Raw genomic sequence first — 18,665 nt, forward strand, 5'->3', positions numbered from 1 at the left:
CTTGTTGATCAGTACCAAGGGCATGATGGTGTTGAAGTCAATGAAAAGTAGCCTGATGCAAGTGTTGGCTTGGTGATCCAGAGCCAAAATGCAGAGCCAGTGACATTGCATCTAACGTGGAGTAAGTGTTATGATAGGCAAATTGCAGATCTTTACTTAGGTATGAGTTAATTCGGGCCATGACCAGCCTCTCAAAGTTTCATCACAGTAGATATGAGTGTGATGGTCAGTGAAGCAGCTCATTCTACTCTTCTCAAGTGTCCATTTGAAGCAGATGGGAACCTCCAATTGCAGCAGTGAAAGATTAAAACTGTCTGTGAACACTCCAGTTAGTTAGTTGGCATGGCTTTTCAGTACCCTGCCAGGTACCATAAGGGCTAGAGGCCTTGCAAGAGATGAACTATATCTTACATTAAGTAATTTAGTCATACTCTCTTGACACATAACTTCCCATTCCTCCCAAGATATATCAAAAGATAAATCTTTCTCCCATTTAATTCTAGATTTACTTAAATCTGGTTTACTCATCTTATCTTGTAACAAAGCATACATTTCTGAAAAAAATCCTTTTTTTTGATGCATCATAAATGTCTTAATACACCTTATGTTTACTTCAATACCCTACAATTATTCACTTCATCATCCCCATTCACAAAATATTAAATATTTTATCCCAATATTTAGGTCACTTTTTTGTCCTTAATAGGGCTTACTGGTTCTATCATTATTTATCTGTTCTTGATGTACAGAATAGAATTTCTTTTATTTTAAAACTTTTTTTCTTAATTTTTTTTAATTTCACTTCTACTTTCTTTCAACTTTTCCAAGCATTGACATACAAAAATGTCAGAGTCTGATACAAGTTGAGAAGGAAAGTCTGCAGAAATTGTGATTGTACCACAAAAGTGCTTGAGAAATTCGGCACATGACCAACATTTTGGGCCCGAGCAAGGTATGAGCAAAAAGCAGGCAGGCACCCGAATAAAAAGGTGTGGGAAGGAGAGAAGAGGGGGGAGAAAGGGAAGTGGGGAGGAATACAGGCCAACAACAAGAGGGTGGGAGGGTAAAAAGAAAAAAAAGCTCAGAAGTACTGAGGAGGGGATAGCTCTCAGAATGAAGAGGGATGGGAAGCTGAGGGATAGGGCAAGAGAGAGACTGACGGAGGGGTTTAAACAGAAGGTGGCGGTCAATGTTAACGCCATCTGATTGGAGAGCGCCCTGACAGAACATTAACACCAAATAGAATACTTTTGTAGAAGCAGATCATGGAACACAGACCAGTGGGGAGAAAGTTTTAAGCACAGATTCAATGAATTTGAAAAACACGCCTTTCAGAAGCTGGCACTGGTTAAACCTCATTGTGCAATGGAAATTCTAGATGAAATGCCAATTCACATCTGCAATGCTCCATTAATGAGGTCTCAATATTAATATCAAAAGCCATCCAAGGCAGAAACAAATTTCATGTAGGAAAAGGTGGTGGCAAGAATAAAAAGAGGAAGCAAAAGGTTGGATTTTGTTTCACTTTCTAAAATCTATTCCAGGAAACCTTGTATTATTAAATTAGCTGGCCAACAGGCCTAGAAACTAAGAGCACATTGAAAGCAATAGGCCCGAAATGGATTTAGTCTAGCCATTCTCAACTGGGACCAGGCCGCCCTCCAGGGAACCACAACATATTTAGGGGAGGGAGGAAAGCATGGACTGAAATCATAACTTTTTATTTTAATGTGGTTGTCAGTAGGAGAGAAGCACAGAGGAAACCAGCTAAACCTGACATCAACCTTGCACTCAACATTAGCAAAATTAAGGAATTGATTGTGGACTTCAGGAGGGGGAAAATAAGGAAAACACGAACCAGTCCTCATTGAGGGCTCAGCAGTGGAAAGGGTTAAGACATTCAAATTCCTGGGTGTCAACTGCTCTGATGCAATCATGAAGAAGGCTCACCAGTAGCTATACTTCATGAGGAGTTTAAGGAGAAGTAGCATGTCGTCAAAGACTTCTGCAAATTTTTACTGGTGTAGTGTGGAGAGCATTTTGACAGGTTAAATCACTACCTGGTATGGATGTGGCAAAGCACAGGACAGGAAAAGGCTACAGAGGGTTGTGAACTCAACCAGCACCATCATGGGCAGTGGTCCACTCAATCGAGGGCATCTAGAAGAGGTGGCATCTTCAGAAAGCAGCCTCTATCCTCAAAGACCCTCAGACCCTTGGCTACACTGCTACCACCAGGAAGATGGCATAGGAGTCTAGAGGAACACCCAGTGGCACAAAAACAGCTTCTTCCTCTCTGTTATCAGATTTCCGAATGGAGAATGAACCACACTTGCACTTTTATTTTTACAAATGTAACCTTCAGCAACATTTGCCCCTGCAATGCTTCTGCAAAACAACGGATTTCGGGACATGTTCATGCTGATAAATTCTAATTCTGCTTCACAGGGAAAAGGGCCCACAAGCTTTGAGCCAAAAAAGGTTGAGAATAGAGTATAGATGCTAAAAATTGTTAAACAGGGTACAAGTACTGAACAACCAAAAAAATTTCTGTCACTTTACTAAATTCAGTAAAGAAACTTATCATTAATACCATGCCAGTCAAATACAAATAGATAACATTTATGGAATAAACAAGCAGAACAAGATGAAACCACAGTGATGTCACTAAATTGATTCCATTTTATTATAAATCAAGATACCACATTTCAGTCATTCAACACAGAAACAGGCCCTTTAACATAACTCGTCCATGCAAACCACTTTGCCTTTGTATAATCAACTTTCTTTAGATAAAAAGATAGCCAAGTATGGATTTCCACCACACAACTTTTCTATACAGCCAATTTCCATACGTGTCTACTGTTCTGAACACCAGTTAACACTACTTGTGCAGCTGCTCTGAATCTCTTGAATGCAAAACTTAGTTCTTTTTTCCAACAAAAATAAAAAAAACTCTCCCCTTCAGATTATACACACAAGATTTATGTGGTTAAAGAATATTTAGTAATAGTTTCAAGAGAACCTTTATTTAAAATATCAGTGTGATGTATAGCCCTACTCACAGCACTATTTTCAGGGTGATGTAAAACAACGACCGTAGTAAATCATTTGACACTTCCAAAAAGTATACATTATTTAATCTTCATTGCTGCCATGACAGAAAACATTGTTTCACAATTGTAATGTTGTCCAGAATTTTAACAAACTTTTCTTTGAATTATGTACAAATGCAGATGGTCAATAATGGGAAGGCATTTGTTCCTAAAACTTGAACTTCACTGAATAGTCACATGATAGTTCCCCTTCGGTTTTCCACTCAATAAAACGTCAGCACACATTGAAAGTGGACATGAAACTCAATTATGATCATCTTCCCAGGTTTTCAATCTAAATCCAAAGCACTGTCAAAATGGCGAGATTATCAACAATTCTTTCAAATATTTATCTTTGCACCCAAAAACTCAGCTCAGCACTAACAACATACCCGAAACGCCACGACTCAGTCCTCCATCTAGTTTTCCCCCAAATTAATTTTGATGAAAATGGTCACCCACCACAGCTGCATGACAGAATGTGCTGTACAAAAGACAATGGTTCCATTAATTTCAAAATGTGTCAATGCAATTTATAATCTGTAACCTTAAAACACTCGTACTTACAAAACCAACTCTTCACAAAACAGCAACTGTTCACTCACTCGATTGATTCCAATTCCATGAATTACCTTATCTGCATACCGGCTTTGCTGTTGCAGCCCTCGTCAGAAGTTATCAGAAAGATTTTTTTCCCAGCATAATATAATGAACACAAATTTGCGATTACTCCACAGCATCCTTTGCTCTAGTTGTTCGAACTGGTAACTGCTCCTGTTCTAACAATTAAAAGTTAATATCACACAAAAAATTCCAAATCTTCACCCAACATCATCATCCATTAACGTGTGTAAGGCATCTTAATTTAGTGACACTTGCCCAATACTTCTGCCATAGCTGGATGAAAAAGCATCTCTCCTCTGGTCCTTCCTTTGCTTTCAGCAAATCATAACATTAAAGATACTTTCAGGACTTAATACTACGAGACATAGGCATTTTTACATGGATGATTCTTCCCCAATTCGGGAAGATCTTCTAATTTACCAGTACTTTCCTTTGCTTTATTGTGGGACACTCATAATTTAACTTCACTTGGTGGGTTCACACATCACATTTCATTATTGAACACTGCACTCCTATTATGTTTTGATCACATCTGACGTATTTAAAAGTGCAAAGTAATCCAAAACACTTGTCCACCTTCATAATAAAGGAAGGGAGGGTGTGCATTTGTAAGCACAATCTCTGCAATGAACCTTTAAACACACGCTTCCAAGCAGGCAACCACCTCTATTTGGGCCCCTGCTCTTTTGTTTACTTCAGGGGCAAAGACCATTAATGAGATCATGGGCAATGTAAAAGGGCAGTAATTTAAAACATTTTTGTACTACATTATATTGTGCAGCAACTAGTTCAAAGACACATTGGAAAGGAAATAGCAAAGTGCTTTTTGAGTGCACACAGAGCTTTCATTGTGAAATAAACTTTCCCTAATGACTTAAATACTTGAAAATATCTATATTGACAGGGTTTTTTTTAAAAAGATGGCTACTATGGAATACCTTACATATGATCTCATTGTATCAAATTAAGTCATTATTCACATATTCTATGGAGGTGATCAAGATCACTTGATTGGCTTGTCTCCATTCTGTTGACCTTGAAATAGCAGAGTTGTGGGAGATCATAAGGCAAAAGAAGTCACTACTACAAGCATTAAAATATGCCATGAGGTTTTTGCCCATCAACTTATTTTAGAAACTGCCATCTGAGGTCCATATTTTGAGAATAACTACTCACTTGTGTCCCTTTTTAATTTTTTAAATCTCGATCCTGCAAAAAAGCCACCCAGTTGCAACTGCCATTTTTATTCCTGAAAGAAGGGCATTACTACACCTTTCGCCCAATTTGGGTTTTTTTTAATTGAAGGTGCATGCACAAGCAAAATAATAGTTTTTAATACACAACCTTCACCAATCAAAGGTGTTCCTCATAAAGTCAGAGTTCTATATCATAGAAACAGGCCCTTCAGCCCAACTTGCCCATGCCAACTAAACTTGGCCCAACCAACTTTACCTTTCCTATCCATCTATTTATCTAAATGTCTTTTAAATACTACAATTTACCCCAATTTCTTGTTCTCTGTAATAATCACGGCTCCCAATAAGTAGCTATTTTAAAATAGTTTTTAAAATGACCTTGTATTTATATAGCACCTTCAAATGATCGCAGATGTTTCAAAGCGCAGGTGGTCTCTGAAATATTAATGTCCTGATTTATAGAAGTCAAACTTTGCACAAATTCCCCCATGCATTTTAAAGCAAGTAATAACAATGTTTCATGGTATTCATTAATAACTGATACAGTGTTTATTCCATTAGTTTAATTGTGGGGAATGTTTGGAGTTGATTATTCAATGAAAATAAATTATAGCAAGTGTAGGTAGAGCAATTCCACATGCATAGCTGCAAAAAACTTGATGTTTCTGATTTATGGAGTAATTGGGCTTACGGACATTCTCAGAAACTGAACCCATGTGTGTGATGCAGGGACTGTCTTACTTTTTGAATTATTGTTACAATTGTAACAGTGAAAGATTGCAATTTTGTGCTGGCAGTGAACTGGGATTCACTGGTAGTACCTAACCCCAGTTTCTCACTTAAACCCAGAACCCTTCCAAAAACTACTGTGAAACCCTATCCATAGTTACAAGCTAATAAAAATATCTGTTCTCCCAACAGTTGTGAGAGCTTTTATTCGCGCTACAATGCTGCCCTTCAAAAGGCTATGGCAAACACTGTACATTATAAACAATATCAACAAATGATTTGCCACATCCAATTTAAGGGTTAAGAACTTCAAATTCCTGGGTGTCAACAGCTCTGAAGATCTATCCTGAGGCCTCCATGTCAATGCAATGAAGGCTCACCAGCAGCAATACTTTGTGATGAGTTTGAGATTTGGTATGCAACCAAAGATTTGCAAATTTCTGCAGATGCACCATGGAAAATGTTATGACTGGTTGCATCATTGTCTAATATGGAGGTGCCATGCACAGGACAAGAAGAGAGTTTTGAACTCAGCACCATCATGGGCATCAATCTTCACTCCAATGACATCAACAAGAGGCGGTGTCTCAAGAAAGTAGCACCTATCCTCAAGGTCTCTCACCACCCAGGCCATGCCCTCTTCTCACTACTGCCATCAGGAAGGAGGTACAGGAGCTTGAAGATGAACATCCAATGGTAAAAAAAACAGCTTCTTCCCCTCCACCATCACATTTCTGAATGAACAATGAATTATGACACTACCTAACTTTTCTCTTCTTTGCACTAAGCACTAATTGATTTTTTTTAAATATATTTTTACAGCATTTTGCACCTGTAATGCTGCCACAAACCAAAACATTTCATGACATGTTCATAATGATAAATTCTGATTGATTCTTATTTAAATTTGTTTCTCAATGTATTAACCATTGCTGCATGAAACACTGAACTATTAGAGGTCTTTAACACTCTTCATTCTGCAATGAACAACCAGCTACAGTATATGCATTGAAGTAGAACATGAGACTTGAAATAGTCCAATGTGTTGATGCATGAAGATACAAATGTTAATTTGATTTTCCTTTCTCTTCTTTTTTAAAAAGCCCGTGTGTTAATGGTTAGCTGGTCTCCTTAAAAAATGTACATAAATATGTTAAATCTTAAGACACAAGAACAAAATTGCACTGTCTATGAGGCCTATATTTAACTGGTTCTTGACACAAAACACTTATTCCGCTGACCCTAAAGTGTCACAGATCTTCACAGCAGGACAGCATTCAAAAAAAAACCTGTCCCAGAACATCCCTCAAACTGGCAAAAACCCACCTCCAAGTTTTTCATGTCAATGATCAACTGCCATTTAATTGTTTAAATATCCATGACCAAGAGACAAAAGACCATTATAGCTTTTAAAAGCTATTTCATTTGTTTTCCTGAATCCAATGGATAATAATTAAATTGAAAGTCTTTAATAGCAAGCAAAGAGATAAAATAATCTATTTTCTACTGTAGTTAAATGAAGGTACATAGTTCAGGAGGTTTAAAAATTCGACAAATACTTCAAGTAAACATTTTAATAATACAAGCCAGCTTCATGCAAGAGTTCGCATGGCTGGTCAGAGATCCATGTAGTGGCTTCAATTTGTTATTTAAATCACACAATTGTGTTTTTAAAAGCAAAAACAAATTAGTCCCAGGAAAGAAAATCTGACATCTACAGCTCCTTGGGCTGTAATATTTGTGACAGATATTTTTATTTCCTTTATTTGCCCCTGTGCTCTACAGTTTTAAATTTGTAATTGAATAATCCACATGTGATTAAAGTGCACATTCTAGATTTTATTCAAGGTTATTTGTGTACATTTTGGTTTGACCAAGTTGAAATGGCAGCCAGCACTTTTGTCCCCTCGCTTCAGGGCAACATCATTTTTGGGACATTTGGCTTCACAGGTGTTTGCAAGTACTCAGGTATGTTTAATTGCTTTTTTGGTGCAGGTATAAGAGACCTAGGCTTGCTTCTAATCACCTTTGGAGTCTATAGTTGCCACTTTTGTACGAGGTCCAGAGTTGTGGCAATGAAAGTCAGAGAAGTCTTTATGAGGTTAAAAAAAAGAATAAAATAGTATGAGACAGCACCCAAACCTTCAGATTACCAAAATCAACTGTTTGGAATATGATGAAGTAGAAAAAGCATACTAGTGAGTTCAGTAATTGCAAAGGGACTGGTATTCCAGGGAAGACCTCCACTGCTGATGTCATAAGAATTCTCGTCATAATGAAGAAAAATCCCCAAATGACAGATCAGAAACACTCTTCAGGAGACAGTCGGAGATGCGTCAATAACTACTGTCTGCAGACGACTTCATGAACAGAAATACAGACGCTACACTGCATGATGCAAACCACTAGTTAGCCACAGAAACAGGATGGCCAGATTAGTTTGCCAAGAAGCCTGCAGTATTCTGGAAAAAAGGTTTTGTGGACAGATGAGACCAAAATTAACTTGTTTCAGAGTAAAGGCAAGAGCAAACTATGTAGGTGTAAAGGAAATGCCCAAGATTCAAAGCATACCACGTTATCTGTGAAACATGGTGGTGGGAGTGTTACAGCCTGGGCATGTATGTATAGTTCCCACAGGTACTAGTGCACTGATCTTCATTGATGTAACTGCTGATGGCAGGAGCAAAATGAATTCTGAAGTGTATAGAAACATCTTAACTGTTCACATTTGAGCAAATGCCTCCAAACATATTGGACAGCACTTCATCCTACAGTAAGACAATGATCCCAAATATACTGCTAAAGCAACAAAGCAGTTTTTCTAAAGCTAAAAACTGGAAAATTCTTGAATAATTAAGTCACTCAACCAATCTAAATCCAATTGATCATGCCTTTGATATGCTGAATAGAAAACTTAAGGGGACAAATTGCCGAAACTCAGCAGCTGGTGATGTCAATGAATCACAGACTTCAAGTAGTCATTGAATGCAAGGGATATGCAACAAAGAACTAAACATGACTACTTTAATATACATACCATTGCTATGTCCCAAATATTACGGTGCTCTGAAATGAGAGGAGTATGTATAAAAAAATGTTGTAATTTCTATGTGATCAAACCAAAAAACCCTGAGTAAAATCTGGAATATGCACTTTAACAATGTCATTTGATTGATTATAAATTTAAAACTGTGCAGCACAAGGGCAAATAAAGGAAACATCTGTCCCAAACATTATGGCGGGCACTGTATATCCATGGATCCTATTACAGGTTATATTTTATATTATATATAAATACTTCTTTAAAAGAGGTATATTGTGGGGGTTTATGTAGGCCATTTCACAGAGTAACACTTCACATCTCATTTAAAATGCAAGAGCTTTTCTGAAGCTAGACATTCAGGTACCAGTAATTTTGCAAAGATAATGGAACTGCTTTGTAAGAATTTCAAAAGCAGATGCAAATGGAAAAGTCCAGGCTTAAGTGCTGATTAAGATCTTTCAAGGATTGGATTGAGGTTGATTTTTACAAGCGGGGGGAGGGGGGGGAAACAGGATTCTTGAGAGAGAAGTCAGTTCTACAGTGGCAATTGAGGCTGCAAAATGGCAAGCTTGCAGGCTTGTTGAAAACCCAATTTTGAAGATGGGTTGGGAGTTCTGAGTTCAGCCTGTTCAAAACCCTTGTAGTCTTTACGAGAGGAAATGGCTGGCTAGAATGTTTCTCCTGAAATAAGGAAAACAAGAGGAACTCTGTGGTGACCTGGAAGAAGAGGTTATCATTTGGAAAACCCATGTTGGGGCATGTTTCTTCATTAAGACAGTGAAGTGACTGATTGGAGGAAATCAGTATATGTATGTCCAACGTGCAACAAGTCTCTCTCTGAAACCTGAGCAGTAACCATTTACCTTTAAGCACCAGAGCCTGGTGAAAATTCATAATGTTAAATTCTGTGCACAGTATAAGAATTGCCAGATACTGGTGAACATGGAGAAGTGAGAAGTGAATGATTGGGCTATTAAAGCAAAGAACTTTCCTGAACATATACACATTACATACATGTGCACTTAGAATTAGAAGGGAGTTAAGTTAGGTTAAGTTAATAGTAATAAGTTAAAGTGTGATTCTGTTTTCATGTTTAAATATAATTAAAAGCATCTTTTGTTTAAGTCTTGGTGAATTTGTACTCCTGCTGGGTTTTGGGGCCTTGTAACAATACCAAAACAAATTCCACATTTACACTCACCCATGGACTTGTCCTCTGGAATAAACCAAGCACATCATTCACTTCAGGCAATAACAAGGGAAGAACAAATGCTGGCCTTTCCAATAATGTCCACATCATAGAAATAAGTAAAAAGTAAAAAGTCTAGAAGGTAGATTTTTTTTAAAAAAAAGAACCAACAGTTCTAGATCCACTGCTAAACAAACAAATGCCCTTTAAACAAATTAGAATTGGAAGGTGGAAGGAAAATAAATTCACACAGGTTGTATGAGAAGGACTAGTTTTCCTTCCAGTGCTAGATAGGAACTTCTATCTCTTTGTTATTTATAGATGCTGTTTCCAAAATTATCAAAATCTTGAAAGAATAAATTATAAAAGTTCTCAACTAAATGTACTTCTCCCTGCTCACTCCCCCCCCCCCCCCAAAAAATCTCTTCCTTTGAGCTCCCCCTGTCTTCACAACCCTGGGTCCTCTCGTCACTTCCTCTCCCCCACAAGCCCTTCTGCCACACCTCATCCCTCTGGTTTCCTCTGCTCACCACCTCCATCCATTCACCCCCCCCATCACTTGTTTCTTTTCCCCCTCGTGCTCTCCCACCCTACCCACCTATGGCCCCTTCCCTATGGCCTTTGCTCCTCTCCCAGCCCCATCCTCCACCATTTTATTCAGATGCTTGCCTGCTTTTAGCTCATACATAGATGAAGGGCTTAGGCCTGAAATGTTGGTTATGTATCTTTATCTTTGCTACACAAAGAATGTGGCATGACTTGCTGAGTTTTTTGCTAGCATTTGTGCCAAATGTATTATCTCATGATGTTATTTTGCAAACATGGAACAGCTGTATCAAGGTAAAGATTGAAAGCAAATGCATGTTCATCAAAAGGTGAATGGATGGGGCAGGGGGAAACTACCAAATCGGGATGCCAAACAGAATACACTGCCTGCTGGAAGAAATGCGAAAGATAATTAGGAATGTAAACAGAGGACTTGAAAACAATGTTGCTAAAATTATATACTGCATTTTAAATACATTTGTAATGCAAGAGGATTAAAGTATAGGGATGTTTAAACATGTATAAACAAAACAAATCCAGCCCTCCATGACTGCATCCATTTTTACATGAAAGCTGGGTGCGAAGTACCACAAGAAAATATCAAAAGATTTAGTATCTTTTGAAAGGATCAAATGAAATTGATTCTTGACCATCAAGGTAATTAGTAGAACATAATCCTCTGGCTATTGGTATACATCAAGCACAAAATGATTACTAACACTGCATGCAAGGTTTAAAAAGGGATGGGTAGTTGCAGACCAGTTTGTTGGTATGAAAATTGTGGAAAAGAAAATCCTGAAAAGCAATGGTGTCTTTCAGAAATCCACAGCTTAATCAAGAATATTCAGCATGGAATCTTCAATCCAAAATGTGAATTCTGTTTCCCTTTCCACTGATGCTCTCTGACCTACCAAATATTCCCAGTATTTTCTGGGTTTCAGAGTTTTGGCAACTACAATTTTTATGGAGTTAAAAAGTTGCTCACCCTGAACAGCATTATAGATACTTTTTTAAAAGTAATGACAACTATCAACAAGAATAGCACATCCTTCTTAATAATCAATGTGGATTTTCGACATCACATATGGCAGGCCCTTCGATCAAGTAAAAACCTGCAGGATCAAAAGTGAAAGTCTGCAGACACTATGACTGAAGTCAAATTACAATACTGGAGAAACTCTGCAGGTACTTAAAATAGCAAAGATAAAGACACAATCAATGTTTCCAGCTTGAGCCCTTCATCTAGGTATGATCAAAAGGGAAAGTGATTTTGCATCCAAAACTGGCTCAATGCCAGGAATAAGTCAACAGGTGTTCAAATAGCAGAATCCACTACAGCTCCAGTGCAAGTGGCACGATTCAATTATTTAAAGATACTACAAAGTGGAAACACACACACACACACACACACACACACACACACGGAGTCAAAGACTGATTTATTGCACTGGCAGCTCTTGCTTATATTTTCTCCCGCTGCTGAAGACAGGAGTTGCGTCATGGCAGCGCCAATCTCCGACTGGGTGGTGTTCCCGTTGTTGCTGGTAGTTTCCCACCATGCAGGTGGTCACCTAGGACGAAGATAAGTTTGCGCCACATTCATCAGCCATTTTGTGTTCTGGGTCGCGTCCGGTTTAGCGGGCCACTACAAGAACCCCCCCACCAAGAACCAGCAATTAGAGCACCGTTCGCTGCTTTCAGCAGCCTGTGGGGTGACCGGTTGGCTAATGTCCAGGTGTGCTGGTTTGAGGCGGTCGATTGCGAGTCTCTTCCTTTCCACCGATATCCAGCACACATATCGATCTGTTGTGATTGATTACTTTATACGGCCCCTCATATGATCATTGCAGATGTGTTCGGTGTGCCCCCCACCTCTGAATGAAAACATACTTACAGGGCTCTAAGATTTTGGGGAGGAAGGCTTTGCCCTGGCCTTGCGGCAGAGGCTGAGGAGGGGCTAGAGTACCCAGTCTTACCCTCAGCTTAGTTAATGAGGCCATGGAGTCCTCTGAGTTCTTGGCGGTGGCTAAGAACTCCCCAGTATCACCAACAGTGCACCATATACCATCTCTGCTGCTGAGGCAATTAAAGTCTTCTTTTGGTACAGTGCAGATCCCCAGAAGGACCCAGGGTAACTCATCTCCCCAGTTCAGCCCATTGAGCAGAGCAATCAAGGCCGCCTTTAGGCACCTGTGGAACTGATCCACCAACCCATTGTCCTGAGGGTCAAATGGTCGTAAGCTGTGGTATGGTGGATTTCCAGCTGGATTCCACCCAGCATCCCGAAGTGAACTGTGCACCTCTATCAGAGGTCATAAGCTCCAAGACTCCAAACCTCAACACCCAGATGTTAATCAGTGCCCTGTCACAGGTCTCAATAGTTGTGTCAGACAACGAGACCACATCCAATCACTTTGTGAAGTGGTCAATCGTGATGAGGCAATATCTCGCCCCATGGGAGACCAGTAGCGGCCCTACAATGTCAACATGGATGTGGCTGAACCAATGTCACGCTGGCTCGGAAGTCTGGGAGGGGAGCAAGGGGGGTAGTGTCTTGCCATGCATCTGCCCTTTGGACATCTGTCAGAGTATGCAGGTGACTGACCTGTTTCTAAAGGCCAGGCCAGACGAACCTACTGGCCTTTATTTTGACAGACGTTCTGATGGCTGGGTGTGCCAGGCTGTGCTGGTGGAGACGTCACAGAGGAGCATCTGGTTACTGGGGCTGATGGTGACATCCTCCAGCCTGAGTCTGGAAACTGCTGTTCTGTATGTCGGGATGTCAGGGTCCTCCTGCTGTGCCCTGGATAAGGCGGAATAGTCTATTGCCTGGGATAAGGCCTGGACGGACTCAATCACAGGACGGGACAGTGCGTTGACCACCACATTGATCTTACCTGCAATATGTTAGATGTCCGTGGTGAACTCAGACACATATAAGAGGTGTTGCAGCTGCCTGGCCAATCATGGGCAAACACTTTGTGGAAGGCAAAGATTAATAGTTTATGGTCCATGAAGACCCTGAATTCGCTGCCCACCAAAAAAATACCTGAAATGTCTGACTGTCAGGTAAAACACCAATTCTTTTCTTTGGCTTGGCTTCGCGGACGAAGATTTATGGAGGGGGTAAAAAGTCCACGTCAGCTGCAGACTCGTTTGTGGCTGACAAGTCCGATGCGGGACAGGCAGACACGATTGCAGCGGTTGCAAGGGAAAATTGGTTGGTTGGGGTTGGGTGTTGGGTTTTTCCTCCTTTGCCTTTTGTCAGTGAGGTGGGCTCTGCGGTCTTCTTCAAAGGAGGTTGCTGCCCGCCAAACTGTGAGGCGCCAAGATGCACGGTTTGAGGCGTTATCAGCCCACTGGCGGTGGTCAATGTGGCAGGCACCAAGAGATTTCTTTAGGCAGTCCTTGTACCTTTTCTTTGGTGCACCTCTGTCACGGTGGCTAGTGGAGAGCTCGCCATATAACACGATCTTGGGAAGGCGATGGTCCTCCATTCTGGAGACGTGACCCATCCAGCGCAGCTGGATCTTCAGCAGCGTGGACTCGATGCTGTCGACCTCTGCCATCTCGAGTACTTCGACGTTAGGGGTGTAAGCGCTCCAATGGATGTTGAGGATGGAGCGGAGACAACGCTGGTGGAAGCGTTCTAGGAGCCGTAGGTGGTGCCGGTAGAGGACCCATGATTCACGTTGCTCTCCATTGCAGGCAAAATCTTCGCTAGGATTCTACTAAATAGAATAATAACTAGTGTCGCCGAGAATATTCTCCCAGAATCACAGTGCGGCTTTCGCGCAAACAGAGGAACCACTGACATGGTCTTTGCCCTCAGACAGCTCCAAGAAAAGTGCAGAGAACAAAACAAAGGACTTTACATCACCTTTGTTGACCTCACCAAAGCCTTCGACACCGTGAGCAGGAAAGGGCTTTGGCAAATACTAGAGCGCATCGGATGTCCCCCAAAGTTCCTCAACATGATTATCCAACTGCACGAAAACCAACAAGGTCGGGTCAGATACAGCAATGAGCTCTCTGAACCCTTCTCCATTAACAATGGCGTGAACCAAGGCTGTGTTCTCGCACCAACCCTCTTTTCAATCTTCTTCAGCATGATGCTGAACCAAGCCATGAAAGACCCCAACAATGAAGACGCTGTTTACATCCGGTACCGCACGGATGGCAGTCTCTTCAATCTGAGGCGCCTGCAAGCTCACACCAAGACACAAGAGAAACTTGTCCGTGAACTACTCTTTGCAGATGATGCCGCTTTAGTTGCCCATTCAGAGCCAGCTCTTCAGCGCTTGACGTCCTGCTTTGCGGAAACTGCCAAAATGTTTGGCCTGGAAGTCAGCCTGAAGAAAACTGAGGTCCTCCATCAGCCAGCTCCCCACCATGACTACCAGCCCCCCCACATCTCCATCGGGCACACAAAACTCAAAACGGTCAACCAGTTTACCTATCTCGGCTGCACCATTTCATCAGATGCAAGGATCGACAATGAGATAGACAACAGACTCGCCAAGGCAAATAGCGCCTTTGGAAGACTACACAAAAGAGTCTGGAAAAACAACCAACTGAAAAACCTCACAAAGATAAGCGTATACAGAGCCGTTGTCATACCCACACTCCTGTTCGGCTCCGAAAACACCAATAGCTCCCAGTCAAAGGCGCTGTATTTGAGTTCAGGTGGCTCAAGGAACCTGTGAAAGAAAGCCAGGGGTTGCCATTGCCCTTCAATGAATTGCTCTACTTTAGCGTCAACTATGAGTGGTTGGCGCCTCTGATCTGGGGTGTACCAGGAAGATGGTGTTGGCCGGTGCATTTTTGGCCTTCGAGAATGCCTCCGAGGCCACTTTGTCCCAAGCTTTACCTTCCCTGCCATGAGCGCAAAAAAAATTTTTTTTTTTTTTTTTTTTAAATCAGTGATAAAAGTTAATTTTTCCAACCCTTTCACTGTGCAGCACTTGGCAAAACACTGAATGGTCTCTAGCTTTTTGGGCAAGAGTTTTGCTCTGTGCCTGTTGATTTGATGCCCCAGGAAGTCGATCGTTTCCAAGCCAAACTGGCACATAACAGGGTTTATAGTTAGTCTGAATTCCTGCAGCTGGGCCTTAGATGGGTGCTATGTGTGATTGCGGCTGGCGATGAGAATATCGTCCAAATAGATGAACGTGAATGGGAGATCCTGGCCCACTGCATCCATCAGCCTCTGGAAGGTCTGGGCTGCATTCTTAACTCCAAAGGGCATTCTCAGGATATCAAAGAGTCTGAAACAGGTAACGATGGCAGTTTGGAGTGGGATCTGATGATAGCCCCTGATGAGTTTGACTTTTAAAAATACCCATGCCCCTCAAAATTTAGGAGTAAATTGTTGGATGTGGGGCATGGGGTATGTCAGGTGTGGTGGCCTCATTGAGGTGGCGATAGTCACCACATGACCTCCACCCTCCAGTTGCCTGTGTTACAATGTTCAGGGGAAGGCCCAGGGGTTGTTGGAACACCACACTATCCTTAGCTCTTCTATTTTTTTTGTAAACTCTTCCTTGGCGAGGGAGAGCTTCTCTGGGGTGGGGGGGGAGGCAGTGGGCTTGGAGTGGGCCACCAACACCCCCCCCCCACCCACAAGGATGTAGCAAGGATGTTGTGCCTTACCCAGTGCTTCAGCTCAGCAGTGGAAAACTTGAGCCATGATGGAAGGAAACTCCGGTAATAAGGTCTACCAGCAGGCAGTGGGCTCATAGCTGCAGTCATGAATGTCCTTGTGAACCGGATGCTGCTGAACTGGAGGGGGCAGTGCAGATGCTAAACGTTTGTATTGTGTTGCTGTTCACTGCCCTCAGTGGTGGGCCTGGTTCGCCATTCCAGATGTTGTAGATGGGGAGGGGTGGGGGGGGGGGTGGAAGGACACTTATTTCAACACTGGTGTCAACGAGGAAGTGTCTTCTGGACAGAGAGTCCCACACATAGAGGAGGCTGTCATGTTGGCCAACCGCCACAGCCATTAACAACACTCTCCGGAAACGTGCAGGGAGGGTGGTATTGACGGACCCCCGCACCCCATCGTTGGTGATAGTAGCAATTCTGTTGGGTCAGGGGGTCCATGCCACTCTGTTTGCTGTGGCCTTGATGCCAGTTGGGTGTGGAGCCTAATGACCTGCTCCACCAAGGTGCCGTTTTCTTTCTCCGCTCTCTAGAACACCACCGCCTAGGTGGCAACTTTCCTCGCATCTGCACGAAGAGCAAGAAAGGCCTGTGTCCCTCAGCAAGGGACACTGAGCCCACTGCCTGGTGGTGGACCTTATTACCGGAGTTTCCTTCCATCATGGCTCAAGTTTTCCACTGCTGAGCTGAAGCACTGGGTAAGGCACTACATCCTTGCTACATCCTTGTGGGTGGGGACGAGGGGTGTTGGGGGTATTTTGCTCCTGAGGGCAGATGGGGCCGTGCCCCCCAATCCACGAGGAGTTGAAGACTGAATTATTACACTGGCAGCTCTGTTTATAGTCTCTCGCCGCTGCTGACAACAGGAGCCCCAATCTCCAACTGGGCGCCATTCCCATCATTGCTCATTGTTTCCCGTTGTGGAGGTAGTCACCTGGGACGAAGGTCATAGGCCTCCATGGGGTGTGCAAGGTCACCGCATTCATCAGCCATTTTGTGTACTGGGTCGCGTCCCAGTTAGCGGGCTGCTACAGGAAACGCAATTAAAAAGATTGCAGATGCTGTGAAAATAAATCAGTGATGGAAGATGCAAAGAGGACCAATGACAAATAGAATCATGCAAAGAAGTGCAAGGCATTGGAATCAAAGACAAAAATATAAGAGTGGAAAAACCGCAAATTTTGCTCAGATAATGGGAGTCAAAGAATCAACTGGACAGTGGGAAGTCAATGAACAAAAGGTCCTTAGAGTGCATGTCCACACATTCCAGAATGTAATCAGAAAAGTTGAGAATGTATACAAATATTTTCCTTTAACAACTAAATCAAAATGGTATAAAGGAGGCTATATCAGAACTATTAAAACACTGTTTGGTTCACAACAAAAATACTATGTACAGTTTTAGTCTAACATTACAGGAAGGATACGATTGCAGCAGAAGCTTATTAGAGGAAATTTAAAAACTTTGCCAGGACTGGAGAATTTTAGCCTTTAGACTGAACAAAGTAGGGATGTACTATTTCAACGGAAGATCCTATTTGGAGAATCAGTCCTGGATATTTTCCTTGGCAGAGAAGTCATTGCCCAAGGACATTCTCAGGATCAAAAGATTTTTTTTTTTAAAAACCCAAGGAATGGTAGGATACAGAAGCACACTACCTCAAGAAAGACAGTTTAGACTGAAGTATTCATTGATTTTAGAAGTGACTACAAATGTATGAGGCCTTGGTGAAATGGCATGAACTACAGTTTCTTGATAAAGGGTTCCAACCCAAAACATTTACTGATCATTTCTACTCAAGGATGCTGTCTGACCAGCTTGCTCAAGATTCCATCATCTTCATGTCTCACTTGAGCTCCTGTGAATTTTTTGGTTTCTGTACAAAAGAACACACTTGGCAAAGGGAGTTCAGTAAAAATACTCAATACTGAATCATAGGAAGCAGGACAGTTGTACAAGTTTGGATCTGACTGTGAGCAAAAATAATAAAAGATAGTCAGCATGCCTTTGTCAAAAAGTTTCTGTCTGAGAAATTTCGCTGATTTAAAAAAAAAATAACAAGTGCATTGATGATGACAGAACAGCTGCTGTGACAAAGGTCCTTGGCAGGTTTGTTTTTGGTTGGGGCATCAAGTACAGGAGTTGGATGCCACATTATAGCTACACAAGACTTTGGTGATATCACACAGAGATCTGCACATTTCTCATCACCCAGCTTTAGGAAGGATGTCATTAAGCTAGAAAGGTGAAGAAAATATTCACAATAATGTAACCTGGACTGGCCAGTTTGAGCTACAAAGAGAGACTGGGTAAGTTCAGAGGTTTTTTTTCCCTGCAGGGTTGACCTTATAGAGATATACAAAATCATGAAGTGTCTAGATAAAGATGAATGGTCCAGTCTTATTCCCTGTGTAATGGTGTCTAAAACTAGAGGTCATAGATTTAGCATCTGAGGAGATTAAATCAGGTAGGCAACTTGGCTGGCATGGATGAGTTGGGCTGAAAGGCCAGTTTTTGTACTGAATGAGTCGATGACTCAACATTGACTTCTATGAAGTTTCTGACGAGATCCTACATAAGA

General features: G+C 41.7%; 1 protein-coding gene across 3 annotated transcripts in view; it reads right to left on the minus strand.

Annotated features, from left to right (window-relative positions):
- LOC138763274 (ataxin-7) overlaps positions 1-18,665 on the minus strand; it is a 132,313-nt gene that overhangs the window by 103,881 nt on the left and 9,767 nt on the right. The window contains exon 2 of one of the 3 annotated variants that reach the window (XM_069937145.1): positions 8,682-8,710. The exons of 1 other annotated variant lie outside the window; for it this stretch is intronic. The gene's annotated coding sequence lies outside the window, so the exon portion shown is untranslated. Of the gene's footprint in view, positions 1-3,727; positions 3,802-8,681; positions 8,711-18,665 lie in introns of those variants that run through there. One more of the 3 variants, XM_069937146.1, reaches the window with a different exon arrangement.

The sequence above is a fragment of the Narcine bancroftii genome, chromosome 5 (assembly GCF_036971445.1).
Source record: "Narcine bancroftii isolate sNarBan1 chromosome 5, sNarBan1.hap1, whole genome shotgun sequence".
In the NCBI taxonomy this organism is placed as follows: Eukaryota; Metazoa; Chordata; class Chondrichthyes; order Torpediniformes; family Narcinidae; genus Narcine; species Narcine bancroftii.